This window comes from Carettochelys insculpta, chromosome 32, assembly GCF_033958435.1.
Source record: "Carettochelys insculpta isolate YL-2023 chromosome 32, ASM3395843v1, whole genome shotgun sequence".
NCBI lineage: Eukaryota > Metazoa > Chordata > Testudines > Carettochelyidae > Carettochelys > Carettochelys insculpta.
Window position 1 is genome coordinate 2425922 of NC_134168.1, and position 20121 is coordinate 2446042.

General features: G+C 61.0%; 1 long non-coding RNA gene across 1 annotated transcript in view; it reads left to right on the top strand.

The window, feature by feature from the left end:
• Positions 1-415: 415 nt before the first annotated feature.
• LOC142005091 (uncharacterized) overlaps positions 416-20121 on the top strand; it is a 104171-nt gene continuing 84465 nt past the window's right edge. The window contains exons 1-2 of the long non-coding RNA XR_012643071.1: positions 416-496; positions 968-1265. This is a non-coding gene — a long non-coding RNA (uncharacterized LOC142005091). The remainder of the gene's footprint in view (positions 497-967; positions 1266-20121) is intronic.

Sequence of the window (20121 nt, forward strand, 5' to 3'; positions counted from 1 at the left end):
AGCCCAACTTTCATGAAGCGCAGCAGGGTCGGTCACAAGGTATAACGGGCACTGGGGCAGCAAGAGGCATATGGGATGTTTGACTCATCACTTGGGGGATTCCATTGGAATGGGTCAGAGATTTCAGAGCTGCTGAGCCTGTTACCCCAGGATCAGCACAGCCACGCCCTCATTGAGGCCAGTGGTGTCTGGGTCCTGCCCAGCAAGGTGAGTGCAGGCCGAGCATCTCAGTGATAGCTGGGGTTGTGGGGGACTGAGACCGCTGCCCGATCTCTACAGGACTCTCTCAAAGTGCTCAGGGTTCCCTGCCCGACAGCCCAGGCGGATCCGGCGGGTTTCTGGTGTGGTCGTGTATCTACAGTTTCCTGGCTCTCTGGGTGTCGCCACACAAGTGGTGATGGGGAAGGGATTGTTACTGTCGTACAAGGCGTGACCGACCCGAGTCCCTGCCCGGTGGCAGACGGCCCTTACAGCCTGGGGGGAGGCGTGGATGAAGGTATTCCTCGGTTTGCAGTCATTAGGCGGGTTCAGGAGACTCATCCTGTAGTCGCAGTAGCTCTGTCCAGTGGGGGGGCTGGTCTCAGGAAAGTCGATGTGCTGTCTCCGAAACGTCGCATAGTCGGTTTCCTTACTGGGCTGGACCAGGCCAGCCACCAGCAGAACTATGGGTAGCAGGGCCCCCACGCAGAGTCTACTTCCAGCCATGGGTGCGCGTGGCCGGGCTGGACCTGCGGTGCAGAGGGCAGGGCATGGATGGCCACAGCAAGCACCAGGGATCTGCCCTCACCACATGACCTCCTGGTTCTGACCCCCTCCCCTCCCCCCCAAGCCTCCGTACCCCGACTTGGATCAGCTTCCAGGGCACAATGGGCACGTATGGCACCAGGGGACGGGGGAGGGGAAGAGGCTGCTCGCTCACTCTCTCTCTCAGAGACTGTGTCTATCTGTCTGTGTGTCTGTGAGTCAGTTTGTTCCAGAGCTCCCCCTCAGCACAAGCATTAGGACCACCAGAATTCATCTCCAGCTTCCCCTCAAGCCTCACGTGAAGCAAGGTCAGGGCTCGCTTGTGCCTGGACAAGGAGGCGTGCCTGGAACCCCAGGGTTCCCCAGACCGTGGGAAGGGAAGGGAGGGGCCCCGAGAGGAGAGACGACCCACATCCGGCTCAGGGACCAGCAGCTCTGTCGAGTGAGCCCTGGGGCAGCCGCAGCAGGAACACAGAGGTCAGCTGGCGATGGGGCTCCCCTCTCTGCCAGCCATTAGACAGGTAAGTGGCCTCTTGCCCCAGCCTTCTCCCCCGGCCCTGTTGGCCACCTGCCCCCTGCCGAACCTGTCCCCCAGGGCTGTCCCCTCCCCACCAGACACCAAAGTACCTCCCTCCACCGCAGACACTGGAGCCAGGAAACACGGCCTGACCCAGCCGCCCCACCCGCTGAAGTACAGGTGCCTGGGCTGGGAACTGACTATCCCTCTGCCCCACCAGCACTGGGAAGCCCGGCCCCACCCCTTCCCCCAGAGAACAGGCCAGGGCCAGAAGTAAGGTCCAGAGATTCCCAAAGGAGATGTGAGGGCTGGCAACAAAGCCCTGACCCTCTGTGACCGGTGGTCCTGGTGAGCACCGTCTGCCGTCCCGGCTCCGATTCCTGCACACCCACCTCTAGTCCGGGGGCCCTGACCACTTGCCTTGTCCCCCTGCCCACCGACCCCAACCTCTGACCTCACTGCTCCACCTGCCACCCCCTACCCTCAGCCCCTCTTCCCTCCAAGCCCTGGCTCTGCTCCTTCACCCCCACCTTATGACCTAAGCCCCCCATCTCCTGTCCTGACTGCCACACCCCAGCCCTGGCCTGAGTCCAGCACCCCTCTCCTTCCAGACGGCCCCGGCCTGGAACTCGACGGGGTCTCCAGTACTGGGACGCAGCAGGGACAGCTCCTGGTTCAGGAAAGGATGCTGGGAGGCGGGAGGAGGAGCGTGGACAAAGGGCCACAAGGACGGCCGGACGGCAGAGACCGCCTGGGCGGGAGAGGATTCATGGCTGCAGCAGCAGCCGGAGCAGTGGCTGGAGGACGGGAACCGAGGCCCTTCTGGGCAGAGCTCTCCAGGGCCCCGTGTCGGTCTAAGCATGGGCAGTGGGGCAGGGCAAGAGCCGGAGCCGGAGCCGGAGCCGGAGCCGGAGCCGTCCCTCACGTTGGACACGAGGCCCTGGCTTCACCGGGGAGGACGAGGGGTCTTTGGCAGAAACGAAGACACTCTGCCGGCCCTGGCCCCGGCCCCAGAGCACAGCTGGGAGGAGGGGTGTGTGCTCGGCTCGCGCAGCAGGACTCAGGGCCAGGGAGGGGGAGAAACGCAGGAGCCAGGCCAACGCTCAAACAGCCCCTGATGGTGTTCCCGGGGCGCAGCTGGGTGTTTCTGGGGTGCAGCTGGGCATTCCCACGGGCGCAGCTGGGCGTTCCTGGGGTGCAGCTGGGCGTTCCCACGGGCACAGCTGGGCATTGTCCCGGCCAGAGGCAGTCCCCCAGGGCAGAACAGGATGGGGACTCCCCGGGTCCCAGTGCCAATGGGTGGGGAAGGGAGGCCCTGGGCAAGGACAGGTCTCAGATCTCCCCACCGGGGTACAGACAATGGACCCCCCTGAGCTAACCCCACCGAGACACCCCCCATGCTCAGTCCCACTTTATAACTGTCCCGCCCACACCGGTTCCCACCTCTCTCACCACCAGCCAGAGGTAGGTGCCCAAACCCCACCAGAGGCCCCTAACTCCCTTGGGCCTCTTGGCACAGCCCCGCCCTAGGCCTCCTGCAGCAGCTGCTCGTGCGCTGGGCTCCGGGGGGTTCGGAGAGTCCCACACAGGCCTGGGCGGTGCTGCTCGGGGGTCACCCTCTGCCCAGCCGGGAAGGCCCATCTCGCCCTGGGCCAGCTGTCCTTCCAGCCCAGCCTTGGTCGTTCATTGTCCGGCCAGGGCATGCAGCAGCGAGCTGAGAGTCTGGGCTCGGAGCCCCCCTCTCTGCAGGGTGCGACCCAGCCCTTCCCACCCGCCTTGGGCTGGGAGCCCCTGCAGCTCACCAGTAAGGACTGGACTGCTGGACACTCCTGTCGCTCTGCTGGGAGAAGCCCCCGCGGGACCCAGCCGAGCCCCCCGCTGCCCTCTCCAGGGGACAGACTCTGCCGCACACAGCAGTCCCGAGTCTCAGCCCATCCCTGCTCTAACCCCTACACCGCACTCCCTTCCACGCCCCAGGGGAGAACCCAGGAGTCCGGGCTGCCAGCGGCACCAGCGTCAGGCCCTGTGCTGGAGGAGAACCGCAGCTCAGCCCCACACGGGGTACTGGAGACCCCCCACCTGAGCCCAGCGGGGTCCCCCACTCACCGGGGGCTGGGGTGGGGCTGCTCTCCAAGAGGGGCGCGGATCCCAGCTGAGATGGAGGTGGCTGAGCTGCTCCGGCTCTGCCCTGATATATAGAGCCCAGCCGGGCAGGGACCAGCTGTTATGGGATCTGCCTTCAGCAGAGAGTCACCGGAGGTTCCTCGGAACTGGGAGGAGAAGCAGATAACGTCCGGGGTGGGAGGGTCGGGTGAGAGGCGAGGTGCTCCCAGCTCCCATCCCAGCGGTACCTCCCAGTTCCTTGGAATTCGCTGCTGGGCCATTTCCTGTGTGCCCGTGGCCGTTTCTCCCTCTTTCCCTGCCCAGCCCGGCTCTGCTCAGCCGCCGGAGCACTTCCCACCTGACACCTGACCTGCTTCTCCTCCCAGTTCCCAGGAACATCTCATGACCCCCCTTTGTTTGCCGACAGTCAGATCCCATAACCCGCTGGCTCCCTGCCTGGCCCGGCCTGGCCCCAGGTGCACGTCCGCCATCCCCATCTCAGCTGGGATCTGCGCCCCTCTCCGAGAGCAGCTCCACTCCAGCCCCCGGTGAGTGGGGGACCCCGCTGGGCTCAGGTGGGGGGGTCCCCAGTACCCCGTGTGGGGCTGAGCTGCGGTTCTCCTCCAGCGCAGGGCCTGACGCTGGTGCCGCTGGCAGCCCGGACTCCTGGGACCTACAACCTTTGCTTAATCAGGATGCCACACTCCAGAAGGCCCTGGGTGAGAGGCCTGTTCTCTCCTGCAGACACCTGCCAACGTTAGGAGGGTTCTCACCCACAGCCACAGTCTGTACCGCAGGAACACCAGTCCTGGGGCTTTTCCCTGGAACAAAGCCCACTGCCAGCTTTGTCCACATCTCTGTTCTGGGGACACTCTAACAGTAGAACCAAGATGGTTTCTTCAGCCATTTGGACAGGCCTGTAGCTTGTCTGCAGCCAGACTAATGAGCAGCCGCCATTAACCGTGAAGCTACAAGTCACATCCTCACATTCCAGCTACATCACAGCACGATATTAGCTTATCAGGCTGATAAGAAGCAGACCACTTCCTAGTGCCACCCACTGTTAAACAGATCACAAGATGGGCCGAGAAACTCACTTAACAGCATTTCCTCTGGCAGGCAACGACTTAGCAATGGCTGAGATGGGACCACCGTTCTCTGACGATTGTCTTCACTTCTCTACTGTTATCTGTATGTTCTCTGGCTGGTTTCTAATTGCTCCTGTCTGCTGACACCCCATCACACTCCTGCCTGCAGACGGGGGGCAGAGCTTGGGGACCCCGAACCCCATCACACTCCTGCCTGCAGACGGGGGGCAGAGTATGGGGACCCCTGAACCCCATCACACTCCTGCCTGCAGACTGGGGGCAGAGTTTGGTGACCCCTGAACCCCATAACACTCCTGCCTCCAGACGGGGGGCAAAGTTTGGGCACCCCTGAGCCCCATCACACTCTCCCAGACTGAAGGAAGCGGGTGGTGTGTGCAGCTGTTGGGTGGCCGGGGCAGAGGTAACCGTGCGGGGGGCTGGGCGCTGCTGCCGGGTGATCGGGGCCGTCAGTGAAGCAGGCCTGGGTGAGCTCTCTGTGTTTGGGTCCGGCTCGAGGTACAGCCATGCAACCCTGGGCAGAGATCGCCGGCGTCTCACCACTGCCGGGCGCAGACACCTCCTCCAGGCCCCAGCGCGGGCGGCATCACCCTGCCAGCCCAGGGAGCTCCCCAGCCAGGGCTGGGCGCTGTTCGGCACGTGGGCCTGGGGCGTCACTGGGCTTTGAGACCGGCCCCGGGAGCCGTTAGTGCCACCGTCGTACCACCGGGGGGCCCCGGTGAAACGCCCTCTGGAAGCTGGCGGTGCCCGGCGCCCGTCTGTGCCTGCGCCTGCGCCTGCGCCTGCGCCTGTGCCGTGTGCAGGCGAAGTGCAGCCGTTGGCTCGGGCGCTGTGCTAGGAACGGGCTCGTGATGAGTCGGCAGGAGGAGGTGAGATCTCCTCCCCAGCCAGGCGACGGAGTCAGACACAGGAGCAGATTCCCAGGCGTCCCATCCGCAACCCCGGAACTGGGGCCAGTCCCTGCAATGCACCCACCGGAGTCAGCAGACCCTGGCTCTGCAGTGCCTGATGGGAAGGAGCAAGGACTTTTCCCTCCGCGGGGAAAACTCTCGAGGGCCCCGGGAAGGTGCCTGTCAGCCCCCAGGAGCTCAGCCTGTCTGGAGTGGGTCCCTCCCCACAGCGGGGGCTTGCAGAGAGTCCCCAGACGGGGCAGAGCTCGTGGCTGGCTGCACCAGTAGCTGGAGCTGCCGTGCGTAAGGCGGCGTTTAGCAGTTTCTCTCCTCCTTGGGGAATAGCCCTTTAGCTTTTAGACGCTGCAGGACTGCCCCAGCGTGGGGATTTGGGTGAGAGCCGAGTGCAGAGGACCTGGGGCCGTGGCTGGAGCCGCTGGGGCCCGGAGGACTGTGCCTGGTGTTGGGGAGGTGGGTTTGAAGAGCCTCTCCCCTGCGCAGGCCGTGGGTCCCCCCAGACCCTTCTGAGCCGGACACATGCGGAGCGGGAGCTGGCCGGGGGTCAGGAGGCTGCAGGCTCCTGTTCTCACTCCTCAGTCAGGCCCGGGCCGGGCGGGGAGCCTCCCCAGCCCCCTGTGGGGAGGCGGAGGAGATGGGGGGACCTGGGGACAGGCTCTCAGCTCGCCTGGTGGGGCTCAGACGTTCCCGTTGTATGTGGGCCCTGTGGGGCCTGCCATGAAGTGCCCAGCGGTGCCGCCCCTCTGAGTGCGGGTGGCCTGTCCCGCCCTGCAGCCTCTGGGGCAGGGGGCACATTTCACAGCAGAGCCCAGGCGAGGGGTGGGGGCTGCAGGATGGCAGGAGACCTTCCCAGGCGCTGTCTCCCTGGGGCCAGCAACATGGGCCGGACGAGGTGCCCCTGGGGGGACAGGCCCAGTACCCCATCCCCTCCCGCGCCCTCTGAGCCGGGGAGTCCCTGCCGGGGGCGGGTGGGAGCTGGTGCCTCTACCGGAGGAAGCGCCCAGGGCCCTCCGCCCTCTGCCCGGCTGTGGGGTGCACCGGGGGCATTTCGTGCACAGAGAGGGACCCCCCCAAACACACACACGCCACGGCCGTTCTGCACTTGCAGGGGAGCTTTTACTGCAGCAGGAAGGGAAAGAAAACAGCTTCCCGGCCTCAGCCTGTAAAAATATCCCCCCCCGGCATCCTTCTGTACCCGCCAGCGAGAGAGGTGCCCGCGCTGTGCAATGGGCACTGGGGGGCGGGAGGGGGAGGGGCGGCTGTGCTGTATAACGGGCGCTGGGGGGCAGAGAGCGGGGGGGCGGCTGTGCTGTATAATGGGCACTGGGGGGCAGAGGGCGGAGGGGGGCGGCTGTGCTGGGCAATGGGCACTGGTGGGTGGGGGGGGCGGCTATATTTTATAAGCCCCCTCCGAGCAGGCTGCTAGCGAAGGCCGCAGAAGCTGTGCCAGGTGGGTTGCCGGCAGGGACGGGTCCAGCAGCCGCGGGCGCTCAGGGCAGCCGGCTTTGCCCGTCCCTGCGGCGCTGGGGGCTCCGTGTGGGACCCGCCGGGCTCAGGGCCCCCCTCACTCCCTTGGTTTGGCGTAGTGCACGGGCCGGCCCCTGTTGCAGGCCACACAGATCCTCTTGCGGCTGTAGGCTCCCCGGTAGACGCAGTTGGGGCTGCGGGACGCCCCGGTGTTCTGGCAGTCGGTGACCGGGAAGGGTGCGTTGCTGTAGTGGTAGTTCCCATGAATCAAGGTGCCCCCGCGGCCGCAGACGGCCACGATCCTGGCCAGTGCCCCGTGGACAAAGCTGTTGAACTGCTTGCACACCGGGACCGTCATGGTTCTGTTCACCATCATGCGGTTGCAGTAGACGCGGGGGTTGGACTGCCCGCTCCCTGTGGCGTCCACGTGCTGCCGCTGGAACTTCTGAAACGGCGTCTCCCGCGGGGCCGCACCCAGGCCGGCCGACAGCAGCAGCGGCAGGAGCAGCGGCAGGGGGCCAGGACCCATCCTCGTCCGCGGGGCGCTGGGGAGGAGGAGCAGGGGGTGAGGGCAGCACAGGACGGGGAGTGGGTCCCAGCGGCTGGCTGCAGGTGTTTCCCACGGCCCTGCAGTAACACCAGGTGGGTGCCTCAGTTTCCCCAGGCCCCGCGGCAGGGCATGGCGGTGAGGGGCGTTTTGGTGTGAGCACGTCTCACACGTAGGCGGTGCCTCCTCCCAGCTCTTGGTACCCCAGGCCAGCTGGGAAGCAGGGCTGGCTGGAGAGGGCGGAAGGGGCCAGGGCCCGGCTCGGGGACCCCTCTGGGCTCCTCTCCCCCAGGTGGATGCACTGACGGGTTCTGGTTCCTGAACTGACCTGTCTGTTCTGCGCTTGTCCCTGTCGCCCGTCACCCTCCTGTTCTCCTGCCGAGTGAGAGCCCCGTCCGCCGGCAGGAGGCTCAGGGCCCGGGGACCCCCCGCTCCGGGACGGAGGTGCACCCCAAGGCCGGGATTTCAGGGCTGGTCTCTGGAGCTCCTTGCAGCTGGAGCGTCATGGCTGGAGCTGCTCTGCGGAGCTGCGTCTACACGTGCACGCTACTTCGAAGTAGCGGCAGTAACTTTGAAATAGCGCCCGTCACGGCTACACGTGTTGGGCGCTATTTCGAAGTTGAAATCGACGTTAGGCGGCGAGACGTCGAAGTCGCTAACCCCATGAGGGGATGGGAATAGCGCCCTACTTCGACGTTCAACATCGAAGTAGGGACGTGTAGACGATCCGCGTCCCGCAACATCGAAATAGCGGGGTCCTCCATGGCGGCCATCAGCTGGGGGGTTGAGAGATACTCTCTCTCCAGCCCTTGCGGGGCTCTGTGGTCACCGTGGGCAGCAGCCCTTAGCCCAGGGCTTCTGGCTGCTGCTGCTGCAGCTGGGGGTCCGTGCTGCATATACAGGGTCTGCAACTAGTTGTTGGCTCTGTGTATCTTGCACTGTTTAATGAAAGTGTGTCTGGGAGGGGCCCTTTAAGGGAGCGACTTGCTGTTGAGTCTGCCCCGTGACCCTGTCTGCAGCTGTGCCTGGCTCCCTTATTTCGATGTGTGCTACTTTGGCGTGTAGACGTTCCCTCGCAGCGCCTATTTCGATGTTGGGCTGAGCAACGTCGAAGTTGAACATCGACGTTGCTGGCCCTGGAGGACGTGTAGACGTTATTCATCGAAATAGGCTATTTTGATGTCGCTACTTCGAAATTAGCTATTTCGATGTAGCGTGCACGTGTAGACGTAGCCCGGGTGTCCCAGGGCAGCCGGGGCGAGGGACTGGACACTGCTCATGAGCTCAGCCCTGAATGTCCCAGGCTGTGACCTGGGGCCACCTCTTTCCTGGCTGCTCCGGGGTCTTTGGAGCTAGTGAGGCTGCGTCAGAACAGCCAGCTCGCCTGGAGCAAGGGCTGGGGGGCTGCAGCTGGGTACAGGCGCCCGGGCTCTACCCCTGACTTCTTGGGGGCTGCCTCAGTTCCCCCTTGTGAAATGACCCGCACTTTCTTGGTACGGAGCTTGGGGGCCTCGGGGAGAGGAGACCCTTGTTTGAACTCCTGGGTGTGCTGTCCTCTCCACCAACCCAGCCTGGACAAGCACCAGTCCCCTTCGCCCACCCTCTCCCGCTCACCTGAGTCCTCGTGACTCGGTTTCCCCAGGAGAAGCCGGCAGCCCTGGTCTCGCCCCAGCTGCCCAGGAGACTGCAGAATAGGAAGCTGGTGGCAGAGAAATGCCTGACGGTTGAGTATTTCCCAACCTGGCCCACAAGAAGCAGTGGTGCCCACCAAAAGGGGAAGTTTTTACCCTGCCGGGGGGTTGAGACATGCTCTGCTCACACTTCTCATGGCAAACAGTGCACTGGGGCCCCAGCACAGCCCCTTCCGGGGCGCAGGGGGCACAGGACCAGCACTGGGGGTGTCCCAGCCCTGGGTCAGGATCTCCCCTGGACCATGGGGGGTAGATTCCCCCAAGCAAATAGGCAGCCAGCCAGGGCACCAGAATTAACCCTCCACCCTGGGGCAGGTGTCCCGAGCAGGGGCGGCTGGGGGTTGGCAGAGAAACGCACCCCCAGCCTGTGGGGTTCGAGGTCCGGTCGCTGTCCCAGCCCTGGTGTGCTGTGGGCCGAGGGAGGTACCTGCTGGAAGCTGGTGCTTCGCCGGTTCCGGTTGTGCCGCTCACATGCGGGGGGCGTGTTGGCGCCGTGCCCGTAGGTCCGATCAGCCTCACCCACCTAGAGTCGCAGAACCCCAGGGCTGCCAGGGACCTCGGGGGCGTCACGTCCGGCCCCCTGCCCAAAGCGGGACCAGCAAAGGCGAGGCAGGCCCGGGTCTCCTGCTCGTGCTGGTGGGGAGTGGGCCAGGGAGCGGTCCTTTGTCTGGGGGTCACCACAGCTGGGGCACGTGTCCGGGGTGTGTCTGGGCAGTGCCTGCACGGAGGTGATGGGACAGACGGCTGCCAGCCGGCGGGTCTGCGGGGGAAACCGGCTTCGCTGATGTGATGGAGTTGGGGGAGTGCATGTGTGAGAGTCAGGCTGGATGTGTGTGACAGGCAGAGCAGCTCCCAGCGGCTAAGGATGACCCTGGGGCTATAACCTAGGCTGGCAGGTAACACCTCTGCCCTGATCACAGAGCAGGGAGGAGCCGAGCTGGGTTTGAATCGGGCGTGGCAGTTAGAAGCTGGGAAGGAGCCAGCCTGGCGAGGGGGGAAGCTGCACCCCAGAGGGGCACCCCTCGGGCTCCTCTCCCCAGGACGGATTGGAATGACTGTCTCTGCCGGCTGCACTGACCCCTCTGTGAGAAACTGGGCATCTGTTGCCTAATAAACCTCCTGTTCTACCTGCTGAGTGACAGTCACTCCTGCCAGTGGATGGGGTGCAGTGCATGGGGACCCCTGAACCCCATCACAGCTGATCACACGTGGAACAACAAGCCACCCCGGGGCGGCTGAGAGACTAGCGTGTTTATTCGGCCGGGGGCAGGCGGGTTCTTGGGATGAAAACCGGCGAGCCAAAGCGAAAGCCAGGCGTTCCCTAGGCAGGGCCGGGGAAACGCGCGTGGGCGGTGTCGGGCGTAGTCGGTCGAGTAGTGTTTGGGCAGAGCGGCTGTTACAAATGGCTCCATGCGCTGTGCGGCCGCTCTCGGGCGCCGGCGGGTTTCTCTGCGCGTACGGACCGGCCACGGGGCAGAGCCACGGCATTGGCTGTTTGCTCGGGGAAGGGGGCAGCGGAAGTCCACGCTGCTCCGAAGCCAGGGGGGAAGCGGTGCCGCAGAGAGGGGAGACCGTGGCCTGCATCCCTTGCCCTGATGCAAACCCGCCCCAGCGCCAGCCCCTCCTCCCCTGGGCTGGATTTCCCCGGGGTCCAGGCCAGGTTGACACAGCGTAGTTATTCCAACGGAGCAGCCGGACTTTCGGAATAACGCGCGACGCGGCCGCTTCTCCGAAAGGAACGCCCAAGGGCGGCCAAGGTGCCGGAGGAGCAGCGCCTCCTCGGAGACAGGTGCAGCATTTCCCAACAGCCGAGCCCCTTTGCAAAGGCACGTGTTCCGCTGCACTCATATCGCCGGAGCCCCAGAGGGGCAGCCTGGGACTGTGTGGGGTGCTGGGCACAGACTCTGGGAGGGAATGTGGGTGCAGGAGGGGTTTGGGGTGCAGGCTCTGGGACAGAGTCCGGGTATGTGGTGCAGTAAGGATTTGGGGCATAGGCTCTGGGACAGAGTGGGGGTGCTGGGCTCAGACTCTAGGACAGAGTGGGGGTGCTGAGTGCAGGCTCTGGGAGGGAATGTGGGTGCAGGAGGGGATTTGGGGCACAGGCTCTGGGACAGAGTGGGGGTGCTGGGCGCAGGCTGTAGGACAGAGTGGGGGTGCTGAGTGTAGGCTCTGGGAGGGAATGTGGGTGCAGGAGGGGATTTGGGGCACAGGCTCTGGGACAGAGTGGGGGTGCTGGGCGCAGGCTGTAGGACAGAGTGGGGGTGCTGAGTGTAGGCTCTGGGAGGGAATGTGGGTGCAGGAGGGACTTGGGGCACAGGCTCTGGGACAGAGTGGGGGTGCTGGGTGCAGGGTCTAGGACAGAGTGGGGGTGCTGAGTGTAGGCTCTGGGAGGGAATGTGGGTGCAGGAGGGATTTGGGGCACAGGCTCTAGGACAGAGTGGGGGTGCATGGTGCAGGCTCTGGGAGGGAATGTGGGTGCAGGAGGGATTTGGGGCACAGGCTCTAGGACAGAGTGGGGGTGCTGGGTGCAGGCTCTGGGAGGGAATGTGGGTGCAGGAGGGAATTTGGGGCGCAGGCTCTGGGGCAGTGAGGGGGTGCTGGGCGCAGGCTCTGGGGCAGTGAGGGAATGTGGGTGCAGGAGGGGATTTGGGGCGCAGGCTCTGGGGCAGTGAGGGAATGTGGGTGCAGGAGGGGATTTGGGGCACAGGCTCTGGGGCAGTGAGGGGGTGCTGGGCGCAGGCTCTGGGGCAGTGAGGGAATGTGGGTGCAGGAGGGGATTTGGGGCGCAGGCTCTGGGGCAGTGAGGGGGTGCTGGGCGCAGGCTCTGGGGCAGTGAGGGGGTGCTGGGCGCAGGCTCTGGGGCAGTGAGAGAATGCTGGGCGCAGGCTCTGGGGCAGTGAGGGGGTGCTGGGCGCAGGCTCTGGGGCAGTGAGGGGGTGCTGGTGCAGGCTCTGCAGGCTCACGTCTGTAGCTGTTAATCGCAGCTGCTTCCCCCCACACCCCGTGCCTGCTCTAAAGCACTAACCCTGCGTCTCCCCAACAGCCCCATGCGTAGCAGCACCACAAAGCAGCAAGCGGCCCTTAGCTGACTGCTTTGCAGCTCACGGCTTAGAAGGCGGCAGGGGGACTTCGGTCGGCGGGGTGGGATCGTCGTTGAATTTCATGTCCCGGCAGAACAAGATGCTTTCCTTGCCCAGCCCCAGGTGGTACTGCCAGATGTAGATCTTCTCCCCGGGCTGCAGGGTCAGGCTGACGGATTCTTCCACCTCTGCGGCTTCGCTCCAGGTCTCCTGCTCCGTGTTGACACTTTTCCCGCCGTATTGGGCAGTGAGGGAGAACTGGTACTTGGCGATGGCTTCGGTGAGGGCTCCGGCCTGGTAGGAGGCCGAGATGCTCACATTCCAGTTGTGCTCCACGCTGGTCATCTTCTCCCTTGGTGTAGCCCACCTTCTGGGTGATCTTCTTGTTCCGGGAGACGGGCGTGTGGGAATCATTGGAGATGGTCTTGATGGCCTCCCAAGTGCCGAAAGCTGCGCCTTTGGTGATCGCCAAGCCCCCGGGAAGGAAGTTGACCACGTCAGGGTGGAAGGAATAGGTGACAGAATCCAAGTTCTCGTGGAAGTTGGTGGTTCGGTAATACTGGACCCCCCATTTGTCATGGGGCTTCACAAAGTAGTAATAGTGCTTGACGCCCCAGTAGCGGAGGCCGTCCCTGCAGGACGGGTGGAGGCTGTACTTGACGGCGTCAGAATCGGTGTTCATGTTGGTGACCTTGCGGTAGACGCCCTTGCCCTGGAAGATGATGTAGAAGTGCCCGAACGCCGAGAGATAATGGTCTCCTCCCTGGCAGTTGGGGTGGAGATTGTAGACCACGGCGCCCGTGTCCTTGTTCATGTTGGACACGCGGCGGTAAGCCCCGCCTTTGATGATGTAGAAGAGGTCGTCCTGGTGGGCCAGGTAGTACCCCCCGCCCTGGCAGGAGGGGTGCAGGCTGTAGACCACCAGATCGCTGCCCTCGTTGAAGTTGGTTGACCGCATGTAGCAGCCCAGGTCGGAGCGGACGATGTAGTAGTGTTGGGCCACCCCGCAGAAATCGACCCCGGGGGCCTCGCTCTTGGGCACGATGGCCGGCATGGCGTTCGGCACTCGGAGATAAAATGGTTTCTTCCTGTTAGCTATTATGCAGCTCGGCGTGCTGCAGACCTGCCCCGTCACCCTCCTGTTCTCCCTGCGGAGTCAGAGTCCCGTCCACCTGTGGGTGGGGAGAGGGCCTGGGGACCGCCCCCCCAGGGACAGAGGTGCACCCCAAGGCTGGGTGTGCTGGAGGGCAGGGAGTGCATGTGAGACTCAGGCTGCGTGTGCGTGTGCGTGTGCGTGTGCGTGTGTGCTGGAGTGGAGCTGCTCTCGGAGAGGGGTGCGGATGCCAGCTCAGGTGGAGACGGCTGAGCTGCTCCGGCTGCGTCCCGGTTTATAACGCCCAGCCGGGCAGGGGCCAGCTGGTTACAGGATCTGCCTCCAGCACACAGTCACCGGAGGTTCGTCGGAACTGGGAGGAGAAGGAAATAACAATACCGGGGGGAGAGGCGAGGTGTTCCCAGACGTGGGGGTCAGGTAGCCCCAGGCTGGGGATTTGGGCCTGGGCCTGGGGGGTGTGATGGAGTGGGGGGAGTACTCAGGCTGGATGTGTGTGACAGGCAGAGCAGCTCCCAGCGGCTAAGGATGACCCCTGGGCTGTACCCCAGGCTGGCAGGTAACACCTCTGCCCTGAGCGCAGAGCAGGGAGGAGCCGAGCAGGGTTGGAATCGGAGGCGGCAGTTAGAAGCTGGGGGGAGAGGGAGCTGGAGGGCAGCCAGCCTGGCGAGGGGGGAAGCTGCACCCCAGAGGGGCCCCCCTCGGGCTCCTCTCCCCAGGACAGGTTGGAATGACTGTCTCTGCCGGCTGCACTGACCCCTCTGTGCTGAGCTGGGCTCTGGCGCCTCATCAACAGAGAGGGTGAAGACTTTCTGGATAGAAGGCAGCAGATGACGCTGCAGGAACAGCGGCTGCCCAAAGCAAGGAGGAGAACTGGAAGCAGGTTACCTCCAGGAGGAGAACACCGGTTCCGGTCTCTCCGGTTCCAGTGGAGTTAAGTAACCGCTTTGAGCCTCTCTCCACAGGTGATACGGCGGAGATAACTGGGGCCGGTACAATCCCTGGGAGGTATCGGAAAGAGTCCCCCAGTTGAGAAGGCAGGGGATGCGCAGCCCTAGGGATGGGAGTTCTACGACCACCACCCCTAAGAGAAAAAGGCGAGTGGTGGTGGTCGGGGACTCCCTCCTAAGAGGGACGGAGGCATCCACCTGCCGCCCGGACCTTGAATCCCGGCAAGTTTTCTGCCTGCCTGGAGCTAGAATTCGGGATATTACAGAGTCGCTGCCAAAAATTCTTAAACCTGAAGACTATTACCCCTTCCTACTGCTTCATGTAGGAACCAATGATACAGCCAAGGACCACGTTGATGAGATCATGGCAGACTACGTAACCCTTGGGAGAAAGATCAAGGAATACGGAGCACAGGTGGTCTTCTCGTCTATGCTCCCTGTGGAAGGAAGGGGTGCGCGTAGGGATCGTCGAATCACAGAGGTAAATGCGTGGTTGCGTAGGTGGTGTGGCAGGGAAGAATTTGGTTTCTTTGACCGTGGGATTCTGTTTCGTGAACAGGGATTGCTGAGAAGAGACGGGATCCACCTCACTAAAAGAGGAAAGAGCATCTTTGCGGGCAGGCTTGCAAACCTAGTGAGGAGGGATTTAAACTAGGTTTGTCGGGGGGAAGGTGACACAAGCCCGGAGGTAAGTGGGGAAGGAGGAGGGAACAATTAAGTGGGTTTCCTGGGAGAAGAGGAGAAAGTGGGGCAATTGGCTCCTTCTCTAAGATGCTTGTACACAAATGCCAGAAGCCTGGGGAACAGACAGGAAGAATTAGAGGCCCTGGCAGAGTCACACAAGTCTGAGGTGGCTGGAATAACGGAGACTTGGTGGGACGATTCGCATAACTGCAGCACGGTCATGGAAGGTTATAAATTGTTCAGGAAGGACAGACGGGGGAGGAAAGGAGGAGGAGTTGCGCTCTATGTGAGGGAGCAGTATGATTGCTCAGAGCTCCAGTATGAGGAAGGAGAAAATCCAGTTAAGTGTCTTTGGGTTAAGCTTAGAGGTGGAAGTAACAGAGGTGATGTTGTAGTTGGTGTCTGCTATAGACCACCAGATCAGGGAGAGGAGGTAGATGAGGCTTTCTTCAGGCAGCTACGTGAAGCTTCCAAATCACAGGCCCTGGTTCTCATGGGAGACTTTCATCATCCGGACATTTGTTGGGACACCAATACATCAGCACACAGACAATCCAGGAAGTTTTTGGAGAATGTTGAGGATAACTTCTTGGTACAAGTGCTGAAGGAACCGACCAGGGGCTGTGCGCAACTTGACCTGCTGCTCACAAACAGGGAAGAACTAGTCGGAGAAATAGAAGTGGGAGGGAACCTGGGCTACAGCGACCATGAGATCGTAGATTTCAGGATCCGGACGAAAGTAAGAAGGGTGAGCAGTGACATACAGACCCTTGATTTCAGAAGAGCAGACTTTGACTCTCTGAGGCTACGTCTACACGTGCCCCAAACTTCGAAATGGCCACGCAAATGGCCATTTCGAAGTTTACTAATGAAGCACTGAAATGCATATTCAGCGCTTCATTAGCATGCAGGCTGCCGCGGCGCTTCGAAATTGACGCGGCTTCCCGCCGCGCGACGCGTCCAGACGGGGCTCCTTTTCGAAAGGACCCCGCCTACTTCGAAGTCCCTTTATTCCCATGTGGAATTCCATGTGGGAATAAGGGGACTTCGAAGTAGGCGGGGTCCTTTCGAAAAGGAGCCCCGTCTGGACAAGATGCGCGGCGGCGAGCCGTGTCAATTTTGAAGCGCCGCGGCAGCCTGCATGCTAATGAAGCGCTGAATATGCATTTCAGCGCTTCATTAGTAAACTTCGAAATGGCCATTTGCGTGGTCATTTCGAAATTTGAGGCATGTGTAGACACAGCCTGAAGGACCAGATGAGCAGGATCCCTTGGGAATTGAAGATGAAGGGGAAAAGAGTTGAAGAGAACTGGAAGTATTTTAAAGTCTTACTGAAGGCACAGGAACAAACAATCCCGCTGTGTAGTAAGAAATGCAAACATGGCAGGCAACCAGCTTGGCTTAACGGGGAAATCCTTCATCAGCTTAAATTCAAAAAGGATGCATACAAGAAATGGAAACGTGGACAGCTGACTAAGGAGGAGTATAAACGTACAGCTGGAGAATGCCAGGCAGTAATCAGGAAAGCGAAAGCACAATTGGAACTGCAGCTGGCGAGGGTTGTGCAGAGTAACAAGAAGGGTTTCTACAGGCATGTGAGCAATAAACAGGTTATCCGAGAAGGTGTGGGGCCGTTACTGGATGAGGGAGGTAACCAAGTGACAGATGATGCAGGAAAAGCTGAAGTACTCAATGCTTTTTTTGCCTCAGTCTTCACGGTCCTAGACAATGCAGTGCGGGAAGGTGGAGGGCCGCCATCTGTGGGGAAAGAACAAGTTCTGAGCTATCTAAAAAAACTAGATGTGCACACGTCCATGGGTCTGGATTTAATGCACCCCAGGGTACTGAGGGAATTGGCAGAGGTCATTGCTGAACCTTTGGCCATTATTCTTGAAGACTCCTGGAGATCAGGGGAGATACTGGATGACTGGAAGAAGGCAAACGTAGTGCCCCACTTTAAAAAAGGAAGGAAGGACAATCCAGGGAACTATAGACCCATCAGCCTTACCTCAATCCCTGGGAAAATAATGGGGAGAATCCTCAAGGAATCCATTATGGAGCACTTGGAAGAGGGGAAAGTGATCAAAAGTAGCCAACATGGATTCACCAGGGGCAAGTCCTGCCTGACCAATCTGATTAGCTTCTATGACAACGTAACAAGCTCTGTGGACGTGGGGAAGTCAGTGGATGTGATATACCTTGACTTCAGAAAAGCTTTTGATACGGTCTCCCACAACATTCTTGTCCATAAGTTAAGGAAATATGGATTGGATCCATGGACTATAAGATGGATAGAAAGCTGGCTTGATGTTCGGGCCCAAACGGATAGTGGTCAATGGCTCAATATCTGGATGGCGGTCTGTTTCAAGTACAGCGCCGCAAGGCTCGGTTCTGGGGCCGGTGTTATTCAACATCTTTATTAATGACCTGGATGAGGGAATGGGTTGCACCCTCAGCAAGTTGGCAGATGACACAAAGCTAAGGGGATAGGCAGATTCGTTAGAGGGTAGAGAGAGAATCCAGAGGGACCTGGATAAATTGGAGGACTGGGCCAAAAGAAATCTGATGCAGCTCAATAAGGAGAAGTGTAGAGTCCTGCACCTGGGGCAGAAGAATCCCAAACATTGTTACAGGCTGGGGACCGACTGGCTCAGCAACAGTACGATGGAAAGGGACCTAGGGGTTATGGTGGATGAAAGGCTGGATGTGAGAAAACAGTGTGCCCTTGTAGCCAAGAAGGCTAACGGCACACTGGGGTGCATTAGGAGGAACATTTCGAGCAGATCTAGAGAAGTAGTTATTCCTCTTTATTCAGCACTGGTTAGGCCACATCTGGAATATTGTGTCCAGTTTTGGGCCCCCCGGTATAAAAAGGTTGTGGATTTGCTGGAGCAGGTTCAGCGAAGGGCAACAAAAATGATTAAGGGTCTGGAGCACAAGACCTATGAGGAGAGGCTGAGGGATTTCTGATTGTTTAGCTTACAGAAGAGAAGACTGAGAGGGGATTTAATAGCAGCCTTCAACTTCCTGAAGGGGAGCTCTAAAGAGGAGGGTGAGAAACTGTTCTCAGTGGTGTCAGATGGCAGAACAAGGAGCAATGGTCAGAAGTTGAAGAGGGAGAGGTGTAGGTTAGATATTAGGAAAAACTACTTCACCAGGCGGGTGGTGAAGCACTGGAATGCGTTGCCTGGAGAGGTGGTGGATTCTCCATCCCTTGAGGTTTTTAAGTCCTGGCTGGACAAGGTCCTGGCTGGGATGACTTAGTGGGGGTTGATCCTGCCTGAAGCAGGGGGCTGGACTTGATGACCTCCTGAGGTCCCTTCCAGCCCTGTGATTCTGTGATTCTGTGAAGTCGAGGCAGGGGCTGGGGAGCATGGGGCCAGGAGTCAGGGTGGACAAGTCAGGGTAGGAAGCTGGAGGGGAGGTTCAGGGCATGGGGAGAAGATACCTTAGTGAGGGAGGGAGAAGGGGGATCAGGCCAACGGGAGGGGTGTGGCCACCTAGGTTGTGCTTATGGGGCAGGGGAAAGGTCAAACCAGAGTTCCCAGCCCAGGCTTCTGGGCTCCATAGCTGAGTTGGGCTCCAACGTCTGAGGGAAGGTGGGGAAGCTACTTCGGTGTCTAGCTGAGACGGGGCAGTCCTGGGGCACCCAGGTAGTGGGGGGGCAGTGACTACAAAGGGCTCCCCCATCTGGCACTGTAGCCAAGAGCTGGGAGAGAAGGTTGGGGCCGGACGTTAGTTACCTGTCTGATGGCCAGCAGGGTGGGGAGCCACCTTACAGCTGGCCAGCGTGTTCCTGCTGCGTCTGCCTCCAGGGACCACTCTGCAGAGTCGCTGGTCCCTGCGCTCGCTGCCTGTAGTGGTGAGTCTGGAGTATGTCGTCCCTCCTCTCAGGGCCCCTCCCATTTCGTGTGCTGGAAAACCCTGGGATTCCAGGCACTTCCCACTTGCCAGGTACGAGTAAACTCTGACCTTAGTTTAGCTTCTGGTAAGAGGAAGCTGCTACCAAATTTGGTGGTCCTAGTTCCAAACGCATCAGCAGGAAATAAGGCCAGAAGTTCCTTTTCCTCGAATGTCTTTCCCTGCTGGTCACTAGGACAAAGCCAGCCACGCCGCACGCAGACAGACCACCGCTTGGCTGTAGCCAGTGTTTGGTCTTCACAAACAGCTGCTCATGTAGACAGGGGCTTTTCGAAAGGACCCCCCAAGATTTGGAAAGCCCCTTCTTCCCAAAACCAAATGGGAAGCATGGGTTTCGGAAGCGGCACTTTGGAAAAGCGCGCAGCCGCCCTTATGCTAATGAGGTGCTGCATATTCATGGGAGCGCCTCAGTAGCATCTGCCGAAGCAGCTCATTAGCATACCCATTTCAAAAGGGGAACGCTGGCGTAGCCACAGCCAAAGAGAAAGGAAGAAGAGGGTGAGAGTAGAATTGTTGAAGCCGTCAAAGCACACACACACCAATCACAAGGTTCCTAGCGCCGGCAGCAGCAGGTGGAATTGCTTCGAGCTGAAAAGTCTCTGGAGTCCATCCTCTGTCGGGCCGGGTCAGCCATCCCGCTGGGCTCAGGCCGTAGCAGAGATGCTCCTGAGTGATGAGCTGGACTGAAGACAAAGATGGTGGAACCACAGGGTCCTCTTGATCTCTTTGTCCTTGTGGAGGGATGTGATGGGGCTCGGGGTCCCCAAGCTCTACACCCATCCCAAGGCAGGAGTGTAGTGGGGCTCGGGGTCCCCAGGCTCTGCACCCCGTCCCCAGGCAGGAGTAACTCTCACTCAGCAGGAGAACAGCGGGTTTATGAGCCGACAGGACACAGCGTCGTACAGAGGAGTCAGTACAGCCGGCAGAGACAGCCAGTCCCATCCATGCTGGGGAGAGGAGGCCCCAAGGGGCCCCCAGAGCCGGGGCCTGGCCCCCTCCTTTCTCTCTCTCTCTCCCCCCAGCCCAGACTCACTGCTTCCAACTCCCAGTTCCAATTTAACCCCCTCAGGCTCCACCTCCCCCTTTGTCTGCAGCCCAGAGTGTCACCTGGGCGCCAGGTTACCCCCAGCAGGAGCCCCACACCCTCTGTGAGCCACACAGGTATCCCCCACTCCATCACATCTCTCCCCCCTTCCAGACCGAACTGAGTGGGGTCACTCAGCCACTGACCTGGGGAAGTTCGGGGCCCTCCCCACATGACAGGACATCGGCTGTACTCTCGGTGCTCCCCT